Genomic DNA, 11,141 nt, shown 5'->3' on the forward strand with positions numbered 1-11,141 from the left:
CTGCAGTGATTTTGGAGCCCCCCAAAATAAAGTCTGACACTGTTTCCCCATCTATTTCCCATGAAGTGATGGGACTAGATGCCATGATCTTTGTCTTCTGAATGTTGAGCTTTAAGCCAACTTTTTCACTCTCCTCTCTCACTTTCATCAAGAGGCTTTTTAGTTCCTCTTCACTTTCTGCCATAAGGGTGGTGTCATCTGCATATCTGAGGTTATTGATATTTCTCCCGGCAATCTTGATTCCAGCTTGTGCTTCTTCCAGCCCAGCATTTCTCATGATGTACTCTGCATATAAGTTAAATAAGCAAGGTGACAATATACAGCTTTGACGTTATTCTTTTCCTATTTGGAACCAGTCTGTTGTTCCATGTCCAGTTCTAACTGTTGCTTCCTGACCTGCATATAGGTATCTCTAGAGGCAGGTCAGGTGGTCTGGTATTCCCATCTCTTTCAGAATTTTCCACAGTTTATTGTGATCCACACAGTCAAAGGCTTAGGCATAGTCAATAAAGCAGAAGTAGATGTTTTTCTGGAGCTCTCTTGCTTTTTCAATGATCCAGCGGATGTAAACAGAGACATTACTTTGCCAACAAAAGTCCATCTATTCAAAGCTATGGTTTTTCCAGTATTCATACATGGATGTCAGAGTTGGACTATAAAGAAAGCTGAGCACCGAAGAATTGATGCTTATGAACTGTGGTGTTGGAGAAAACTCTTGAGAGTCCCTTGGACTGCAAGGAGATTCATCCAGTCCATCCTATAGGAGATCAGTCCTGGGTGTTCATTGGAAGGACTGATGCTGAAGCTAAAACTCCAATACTTTGGCCACCTGATGTGAAGAACTGACTCATTTGAAAAGACCCTGATTCTGGGAGAGATTGAAGGCAGGAGGAGAAGGGGATGGCAGAGGATGAGATGGTTAGATGGCATCATGGACTCAATGGACATGAGTTTGAGTAAACTCTGAGAGTTGGTGATGGACAGGGAAGCCTGGCGTGCTGCAGTCCCTGGGGTTGCAAAGATTTGGACACAACTAAGTGACTGAACTGAACTGAACTGAAGTTCTGGAGGAGGACCTGTATCAATCACTCAGTCACCTCCAACTCTTTTCAACCACATGGACTGTAGTCCACCAGGCTTCTCTGCCTGTGGAATTTCCGAGGCAAGAGTACTGGAGTGGGTTGCCATTTCCTTTTCCAGGGGATCTTCTTGACTCAGAGATTGAACTCATGTCTGCTTCTCCATAAGGGAAGGTGGGACTGATCTTTAAGGGTGTTGCAAGCAAAAAATAAAACCAAGTGTTTTATTTTCTGGGGAAAAATGCAGATTGGTGCGGACAGGATATCTGTCAGGGAGTTTTGTCATGATAAATGAAAAGAGGCCTTTCTTAGCTATTAATTTTTTTCTTTTCCTTTTATTTTTGATTGCAACAGTATTGTGTTTCTGCCATATATCTACATGATTCAGCCATAAGTGTACATATGTCCCTTCCCTCTTGAACCTCCCTCCCACCTCCCACCCCATCCCACCCCTCTAGGTGTCACAGAGAATGAGGGTTGAGCTCCCTGAGTCACACAGCAAATCCCCACTGGCATCTGTTTTCCATATGGTAGAGTATAAGTTTCCATGCTACTTGCTCATTCGTCCCTCCGTCTCCTTCCCGTACTGTGTCCAGTCTGTCCTCTGTGCCTGCGTCTCTACTGATGCCCTGAAAATAGGTTCATCATGGCCAATATTAAATTGTACCATATTTCTAGATTCCATATATATGCATTAATACATGATATTTGTTTTTCTCTTTCTGACTTACTTCACTCAGCTATTAATTTCAAAGTCGGGTTCTGTGAGTTCATTGTTAGTGTAATAAAAAGAGGACTAAGTTGCAACTACGCTGGAAACTCATCACTGTTTTTAGTGACTTTTCTGTATTCTAGACTTTGCTTGATTTTCACATTCATAATATATTTGCTATTTATAACAGCTATTAGCATGGCCAATATTAAATTGTAGTACTTCCCCTCTGAAGAAGAGGAAAATTAAGTTTAGAGATGGTAGGTCATTTTTCCAAGATCACAATATTCTAAATGGTAGAATTTTTATTTGAGAAATGAGAACGTTGTGTCTGAATAAAGAGTTTTATTTTTTTTAATTTTCTTTGAAAGTTAGTAAGCCACACATAAGTACTAAGATCTATTTTCCTTCATAGCTCACAAGTTTATACTAATTATGTGGAAATATTTGATAAAATAGTCACTTGATAATATATTACTGTTAAATGCAAATGATTACAAGTTATCTCAATTTATTAGTTATTAAACTCTTTATAGATTGTAACTATTTATTTAAATGGTTTAATGAACTTCATTTCTGAGTTGGTTCTCTGGTGGTTCAGACAGTAAAGAATCTGCCTGCAATGCGGGAGACCCGAGTTCCATCCCTGGGTGGGGAAGATCCCCTGAAGAAGGAAATGGCAACCCACTCCAGTATTCTTGTCTGGAGAATCCCATGGACAGAGGAGCCTGGTGGGTTACAGTCCATGGGGTGGCAGAGAGTCAGACACAATTGAGCAGCTTCGCTTTCACTTTTCTGAGTTGAATGTGACAAATGTTTCATATTCCACGCCAAGGTTCTTGGCTGCAAACGGAAGAAGCGAGTGCCGTTTATGGGAAGTGGTAAAGGGGGAAACATTGACCTGATTTAGAGTCACTCACAGCACCGATGGGCAGGCAAGAGAACGCATTATAGAAAACTGTAGTACAAATACCTGAGTCAAGGCAGCCGAGAACTCAGCAGGGGTTACAGCTGGCCTCTCGCTGCCTTGTGTGTGCACGCTAAGCTGTTTCCGTTGTGTTTGACTGTGCAACGCTATGAGACTATGCTGCTGCTGCTGCTGCTGCTGCTGAGTCGCTTCAGTCGTGTCCGACTCTGTGCGACCCCATAGACGGCAGCCAACCAGGCTCCCCCGTCCCTGGGATTCTCCAGGCAGGAACACTGGAATGGGTTGCCATTTCCTTCTCCAATGCAGGAAAGTGAAAAGCGAAAGTGAAGTTGCTCAGTAGCCCACCAGGATCCTGTATCCACGGGATTCTCAAGGCAAGAGTATTGACGTGGGTTGCCATGCCCTCCTCCAGGGAATCTTCCGAACTCACGGATTGAATCTGTGTCTCTTGGGTCTCCTGTGGGTTCTTTACCACTAGCGCCACCTATTACTCCTAATTGTCCCATGAGAACATCCACCTGACTCTTCATCTGTACAGCCCTTCCTTAAGATCTAGAGCCTCCTCCCCAAACCTGTCCTTCAATTGACAGAGAATAAATAGAATCGTCTCCTTCTGTTTGGCTCCTGGGGTGGGAGTTAGGACCCTGCCTCAGCCCCGTTTGAAGATCCCTATCAACACAGGGAGTGTTTGCATGTTGGTTGCCCACATCACGAAAATTTGGTAATACAGTTGTATATTGAGGCCTTTTCTAAGAAATAACTAAGTTGCACAGCAATTTCAGTGAGTAGCTTGGAGTAACATAGCTTAGTGGAGAGGAAAGTCTAACATCTGTCTTGCCCTTTTTAGCAGGTCACCATGTTTATCCATAACATTATGAAACACAGTAGACATAATTCATACCTATTAACAGTGCCTGACATGGTACATGTAGTTTAAATGTCCCTCTATTTTTTTTCCCTTGCTTGTTTTGAGTGCTGACTTAAGAAATGAAAGTTTTCTCATGCATTTGCTTTGAAGATTATTGTTATTATACTTTTAATGATTGAAATTAACATATGTGAATTTGTCACCTTGCATTCAGAGCCAGCATAAGCTTGCTTAGTTGCTAAGTCGTGTTCAACTCTTTGCAACCGCATGGCCTGTAGCCTGCCAGGCTCCTGTGTCCATGGGGATTCTCCAAGTAATAAAACTGGAGTGGGTTACCATTCCCTCCTCCAGGGAGTCTTCCTAACCCTGGGATAGAACTCGGGTCGTCCATATTGCGGGTGGATTCTTTACCATCTGAGCCACCAGGGAAGTCCAAGAACACTGGAGTGGGTACCCCATTCCTTCTCCAGGCACTCTTCCTGACCCAGGAATCAAACCAGGGTCTCCTGCATTGCAGACGGGTTCTTTACCAGCTGAGGTACCAGGGAAGCCCAACATAAGCTCAGGGCAGTGAATAAAACAGGATCCCTAGGAGAACTTGGATTAAATCCACTGTTTTAGGCGTTAGAGCAGATAGCTGATTTCCAGCTTTGCCTGTGAAGCAAAAATGCTACATTTTTCAGTTTGAAAAACACGAGGCATGCGGTAATCCCAGAAAGCTGAAAATTGGGTAGATTCTGCAGTTTTTCCTGTTCTATCCAATGCAAAATAATCGTTTTGTCATAGTGTTGCTCTCTTTTGCACAAAAAGAGCTTTAAAACCCCTCAAAAACCGGATCTGTGCACTTATGAACAAGACCTCAGGGAGCCCTCTTACTGTCTTCCCCACACCTGAAGTTACAAGGGCACGTTGGGCTGTCTGCAACCAGGAAGCGATCCCTCACCAGAAGCTGGCCTGCTGCCACCCTGACGGTGAACATCAGCCTCCAGAACCGTGAGTGAGACATTTCTGTTGTTCTGTTATTGCTGCCTGATCTAAGACAAGAAGCCATTTATTTTTTTTTTTCTTTCTTTGTTTTTGCATCGGTATCTACTTGCTGCAACGTCATTTAGTTGAAAGATTATTTTTTCCCGCTTAATTGTCATGGAATTTTGTTATAAACCATAAACCATTTTGGAGTTCTCTGTTGTTTCATGAGTTTATCTATTTTTATGCATATTCTGTCTTAATGACGGTTGCTTTATAGTAAGTCTTCCTAGCAAATAGTGGAAGGACTCTGGGTTCATCCATCTTCTTCAAAATTGTCTTGACTATTCCAGGCAAGTCTGTATAATTTTAGAATCAGCTTATTAATTTCCAAGAAAAAAGTCCTACTGAGGTTTGTAGTGGGCTGAGTGGTGGCCTGAAAACACATGTCCACCTTCAAATTCTTGTAATCTGCAAGTGTTATTTGGAGAAAGGATCTTTGCACGTGTGATTAAGGATCTTCGATAAGAAGATTGTCCTGGATTATGACAGTGGCCTGAATCTAATCGTAAATATCCTTCTAGGGGACTTCTCTGGAGGTCCAGTGGTTAAGACTCCATCTTCCAATGCAGGGGGCAAGGATTCGCTCTCTGGTGGGGGAGTTAAGATCCCACTTCTGCAGTGCAGCCAAATAAATCAATAAAGAGAAAGCTTAAAAAAATATCCTTCTAAGAGGTGGGAAGGGGTGATTGGAGACACACGCAGGGAAGAAGGCCATGTGAAGACGTAGTCAGAGGTTGGAGTGAGGCAGCCACAAGCCAAAGAATGCCAGGAGATGCTGGCATCACAGAAGCTGGAAGAGAAGAGAAGCAGGTCGTCCTCCGAGCCTCTGGAGGGAGGCTTGCCACACTGCCAGGTGGGTTTCAGGCTTCCAGCCTCGGATGTGTGTGAAATATACAATTCTATTTCAAGCCACCCACTCCGGTGTTCTTTGTTACCACAGCCATAGAAAGGAGTATAGGATTTTAACTGAGATCACGTTATTTGTATCCAATTTAGGAAAACTTGACATTTCAACTGTATTAAGTTTTATGATCGACAAGCATAGTGTACCTATTTAGTTTTTCTTACATTTTTCTCAGTGATATTTTTTGGTATTTAGTCAAAAAGTATATACATGAATGCTAAGTCACTTCAGTCGTGGCTGACTCTTTGAGACCTCAGGGACTGTAGCCCACAAGGCTCCTCTCTCTGTGGAATTCTCCAGGGAAGAATACTGGAGGGGGTTGCCATTTCCTCCTCCAGGGGATCTTCCCAACCCAGGGATCGACCCTGTGTCTCGTATGCATTCTCTATTTGCAGACGGGTTCCTTACCACCAGTAGAACCTGGGAAGCCACAGAAACTTGTGTATATGCTGTATACTTGTGTATGTAGGTTTAAACTTAAACTTGTGTATATGCTGTATACTTGTGTACGTAGTTTTAATTTTAAGCTTGTGTATATGCTGTTTACCTGTGTATAGAGTTTTAAATTTTACTAATTTTCAATCTTATCATTGCTGTTTCCTTCCTTTAGCTTTCTTTGATGTTTTTTTTCCAGTTTTTTGAAATGCTGTCTTGGTGATTGATTTCAGTCTTCCTTTCTATATATGCATATGTGTCTGTAAATTGCCTTCTAAGCACTGTTTAAACTGCATCCCACAAACTGATCTGCTTGTGTTCTTGATCATTCATTTTCTAAGTTTTATTTTGATATTTTCATTACTCATTGTTATTTAGAGATGTGCAGCTTAATATTGTCATGTGGGAATTTTCTACTTATAGTTTCATTCAATGTTTATGTCTTTTTAAAAGATTTTGTTGATTTCTAATTTAATTTCTGTTATCATAACATACTTTATTTGCTTTAGTTTGATGATGAGTGAGGGCAGTGTATCTATTTATTCTGTATCTACGTAGTATTTCAAAATGTATTCATATTTATGTCCTAGCACTAATCTGATCTATTATTTTGAATGTTCCATGATGTACCATCAAACAATATCTACTCTTCAACTCTTGTGAGGCTCTGTAAATATCAGTTAAGTCCACTTGTGTAGTAAGGTTGTTTAAATAGTCTATATTCTTAGTGACCTTTTACTAGTTTTCTCTCTTCTGTTGTTTAAATTAAAATTTTATTTTTGTGGCTTAAAATATGTATCCTTGACTTCTTACAATCTCCCTTCAATTAGAATATTTACCACTTTTTGAATGATTTAAAAATAGTAAAAGTATTAGATTTACCATACTCCCCTCACCCACTGACACTTTTGGATATTATTGACAAACGTTTTATTTCCTCTTATGTTACAAGCTCACAAGGCAGAGTTATCAGTCTTGCTTTGGAAGTCAGAGTTACTTGTATTTCTCCACGAGTTTACCTTTTCTAGTCCTCCCCCTTTCTTTTGGGACTTTCTTTTCCTGTCTATTATAATTTCAGCCTAAAGGAACTCCACTGGTAATTCTTATGTGCAAGTCAACCGGCACATAATTTTTAGCTCTTTTTTGGGGGGTGGGGTATCTGAACATGAGTTTGTATTGCCTCAGTTTTTGAAGAATCTGTATTGAGGGATTAGAATCATGAAGTTGCAGACTTTCACCCCTTTAGGCGCTTAGCAGACGTAGTTTTATTGCCCTTCTTCTATATTTGTTGCTTATCTTCAAAAATTAGTCATCAGATAAAAAGTCACATTTTTTTAAAAAGTCATGTGTCATCTATCTCCATCTGCTTTTAAGGTTTTGTCTTTGGTTCTGGTTTTCAGCATTTGAATTTTGAGGGGCTTAAGTATTTTGTTTTCCAGTTTTCATTATGGGCTTTTCTGAGCGACCCTAATCTGTGGGTCAATATGTTTTCATTACTTTAGGAAAACTTGGAGCCATTGTCTCCTCAAATAGTTAGCACCAGTCTCCTCCTCCTTTTTTTCTCTGTGCTCACTTTGGGTATTCTCCATTTATGAATCGTCTCATGTCTTGTAACTTTTTATTCGAGAAAAGACATTGTTATAATCACAGAGGCTTCAGATAGTAGTCAGTTTATGATTTGTCCCTATTTCTGAGATTAGACGCGTTAGGACGATGAGTTTAGAGTTGTCCAGTCTCTCTCCTCAGCTGCGAAAGACCATGGGAGATTTAGTCATGCTCTGTAGAAATGTGAGCAAAATGCTTTTCTCTCATCTCAAATTCCTTATATGTATGTTTATTGCAGATTATTATGTGGAATTAAATGAGCTAATGTATTGAAACCATTTAGTAGTGTTTGACGTATAGTGAATTCTCAAAAAAATGTGAACTTTTACTTGCTGATTGTATAGATACTATTCTTTCTATCTTTCATGATTCTAGTGAGTATCCCTTCCTGGAGATTTAGTGAGCTGCAAATCACTTGCTTCTGCTGGCACACACAGGAGTAGTTATGCTGACTATCAGGATGACTGTGCCATGGATGATGTCAGCTGGAGGTGTTGTCCAGAGCTGGGCCCCTGCTGGGGCTGACTGTGTTTTCCCAAGGTGGTGGCAATGGCATCTCCTATCGCTCACACTTTTCTTCCAACCTGACTTTGGCTCTCCTCCCGACGAGGAGACTTCTGTGGCTTATTTTATGAAATATGTTTTGTTTTTTAAACTGGAGGACAGTTGCTTCACAGTGTTGTCTGTTTCTGCTATACAGCAAAGTGAACGTCACAGTTGCACACACACCCCCTCCTTTTTGGATTTCCTTCCCATTTAGGTCACCACAGAGCACACGGCACTGAGTAGAGGGCCTTTACAGTATGCTCTTGTTAGTCATCTGTGTTATACATAAAATTAATAATGTACATGCGTCAATCCCAATGTCCCAATTCATCCCACCCTCTCTCCCCCTGAATGATCCAGCAGTTCATTCTATACATCTGTGTCTCTCCTTCTGCTTTGTAAATTGGACCATCTACGCCATTTTTCTAGGTTTCACATGTATGCACAAATATATGTTTGTTTTTCTCTTTCCGACTTATTTCGCTCTGTATGACAGTCTCTAGATCTATCCACGTCTCTGCAAATGACACAGTTTTGCACCTCTCGATGGCTGAGTGACACCCCATTGCACAGAAGCGCCACACCCTGCTTACCCATTCGTCTGTTGATGGCTCGTGCTTTCTGCAGCTGTGTCGTCTCGCGCTCTTCAACTTCATTTATTTACTGGAGGACTGGCCCTTAAACCTTCGTGTACACATCAACGGTCTGACTGCCCTAGGTTCCCAGGCTAGGAAATTCAAATAGTTGAACCTGAGGGTCACTTGGAGAGTTTCTGAGACCACATGCAGAGGGAAATGCTCCTCCAGCCCCAGCCTCCCTCCAGCTGTCGTTCCAGCTGCTGGCTGACTAAGCCCATGAGACGCCCTGAGCCAAAACCACACCTTCAAGTTCTTTCCAAGTTCCTGATCCACAGACACTGTGAGACACAATGAAACGAGTGTGGTAGTCGGACGCTTGATCCTTGAAAGGAAAGTGATGACCAACCTAGACAGCCTATTGAAAAGCAGAGACATTACTTTGCCAGCAAATGTCCATCTAGTCAAAGCCATGGTTTTTCCAGTAGTCACGTATGGACGTGAGAGTTGGACTGTGAAGAAAGCTGAGCGCCAAAGAATTGATGCTTTTGGGCTATGGTGTTGGAGAAGACTCTTGAGAGTTCCTTGGACTGCAAGGAGATCCAACCAATCCATCCTAAAGGAAATCAGTTCTGAATATTCATTGGAAGGACTGATGCTGAAGCTGAAACTCCAATACTTTGACCACCTAAAGCAAAGAACTGACTCATTGGAAAAGATCCTGATGCTGGGAAAGATTGAAGGCAGGAGGAGAAGGGGACGACAGAGGATGAGATGGTTGGATGGCATCACCGACTCAATGGACATGAGTTTGAGTAAACCTCGGGAGTTGGTGATGGACCAGGAAGCCTGGTGTGCTGCAGTCCATGGGGTTGCAAACAGTTGGACATGACTGAGCAACTGAACTGAACTGAATGGTAATCTGATTGTCAAAAGTAATTAGGCTAACTTGTGAACTTCCACTAAACCACTCAACCAATGCTATCTAAATTGGAAGTGGTTTTTCTCTTAATACAGAAAGAAGAGACTCAAGAATTTTTATGTTACTTATAGTCATCTCTGCAACAGAGCATGAGGTTCCCACCTGACCTGCTAAGTATATCTGTACCATGGTAATAGAATGTCTGCTTTTTACTTAGACCAGAGTCTAATGTATATGTGATTTCCCAAAGCGGGAATACATAAGCTGAGTAATTTGTGTCTCACAAATATTAGGTCCCATGGACAATCCAAGGAGTTTCAGAATCTCCAAAAAGGTGCTAATTCTCCCACCTGTTCTTGGAAACTCTTTGGCTCAGCAACTAAAAGGGAAGTAGAGGTCTGCATGCTGCCTGTTCCAAAAACTCTTTCTCTGGGCTTGTGGTGTAACCACTGTGATTTGTGAACATCCAAGAAATGCTCTCTGGTTTTCTGGCTGGTCTTACGGTGCCCCTTCTGTCTCTCCACGGACTTGTGTCTTGGTTTTCAAATGCATCTTAGACTCTCCGCCTGAGAAGGAAGTGAAATAGAAGTGCACACACATCCGGAACATTTCACAGATGCTGCTTCTTCCTCAGGCTACACTTGTAGTTCATTCCTTTGTTTTAACATCAACCTTCCAGCCGTGATATTTTTTTCCACTTCTGTTACTTCTTTTATTGGAGTGCAGTTGACTTACAGTGTTGTGTTGATGTCTGCCATACAGCAAAGGGATTCAGTTAGCTATACATTCTTTTTAAAATATTCTTTTCCCAAAGTTTTTTGATTAAATGTTGATTTCTCCATTTATTTCTTGTGGGTGTTCACTCCATCACAGAGACCTGTATTTTTGCCTTCCAAATGGTCCTTTAGCCTTCGTTTTCCCTCCTTAGGGTCACTTACACTGTCCTTATCTATGCCTAGCACATAAATATAAGAACCAGTGTGCGTTTTACAGAAAGGGGAGTCATTACTACCACTGTCTGCATTCTACTGTGTCAAGTGTATTTACAAACAACTCTGAAATGCGTGAAAAATCAGAGTCTATGTCAGCTCATCGAGTTGTGAATTCTTTCTGTATTGTTAACTGAACCGTGTGATGAGGGAACATGATAGCTACTCTCTCCCCCCGCCCCTCTCCAGCTAGTTTGTTGGAGATGATCACATAGTTAGTGAGATTTTATTGTTTGGGGAGGTTTGACTAAAATTATTGTTCAGCTCAGGCAAATAGAGAAATAAAATAGACAGTTTATTTTAATTATGTACCCAGAGCTTGGACATGAAAAGAAATAATGAAATCAGAAAAAGAAACTTTAAAATTTTTCCGTCTGTTCTTGAAAATATCTACAGCGTCATTATTTACAAAGTTGCCTATGGTAATAGGATGTAAGTTATTCCTTCAACATTTTTATTTTCAGTATTTTCTAAAGTGTTTATTTGCTCAATATTATTTTACTGGATGATTAATATGACTAACTTCATTTACAGAAAATTAAAGTTAGC

Source organism: Bos grunniens, chromosome 16, assembly GCF_055505025.1.
Source record: "Bos grunniens cultivar Pamir isolate PY7600 chromosome 16, Bosgru_T2T1.0, whole genome shotgun sequence".
Taxonomy (NCBI): Eukaryota; Metazoa; Chordata; class Mammalia; order Artiodactyla; family Bovidae; genus Bos; species Bos grunniens.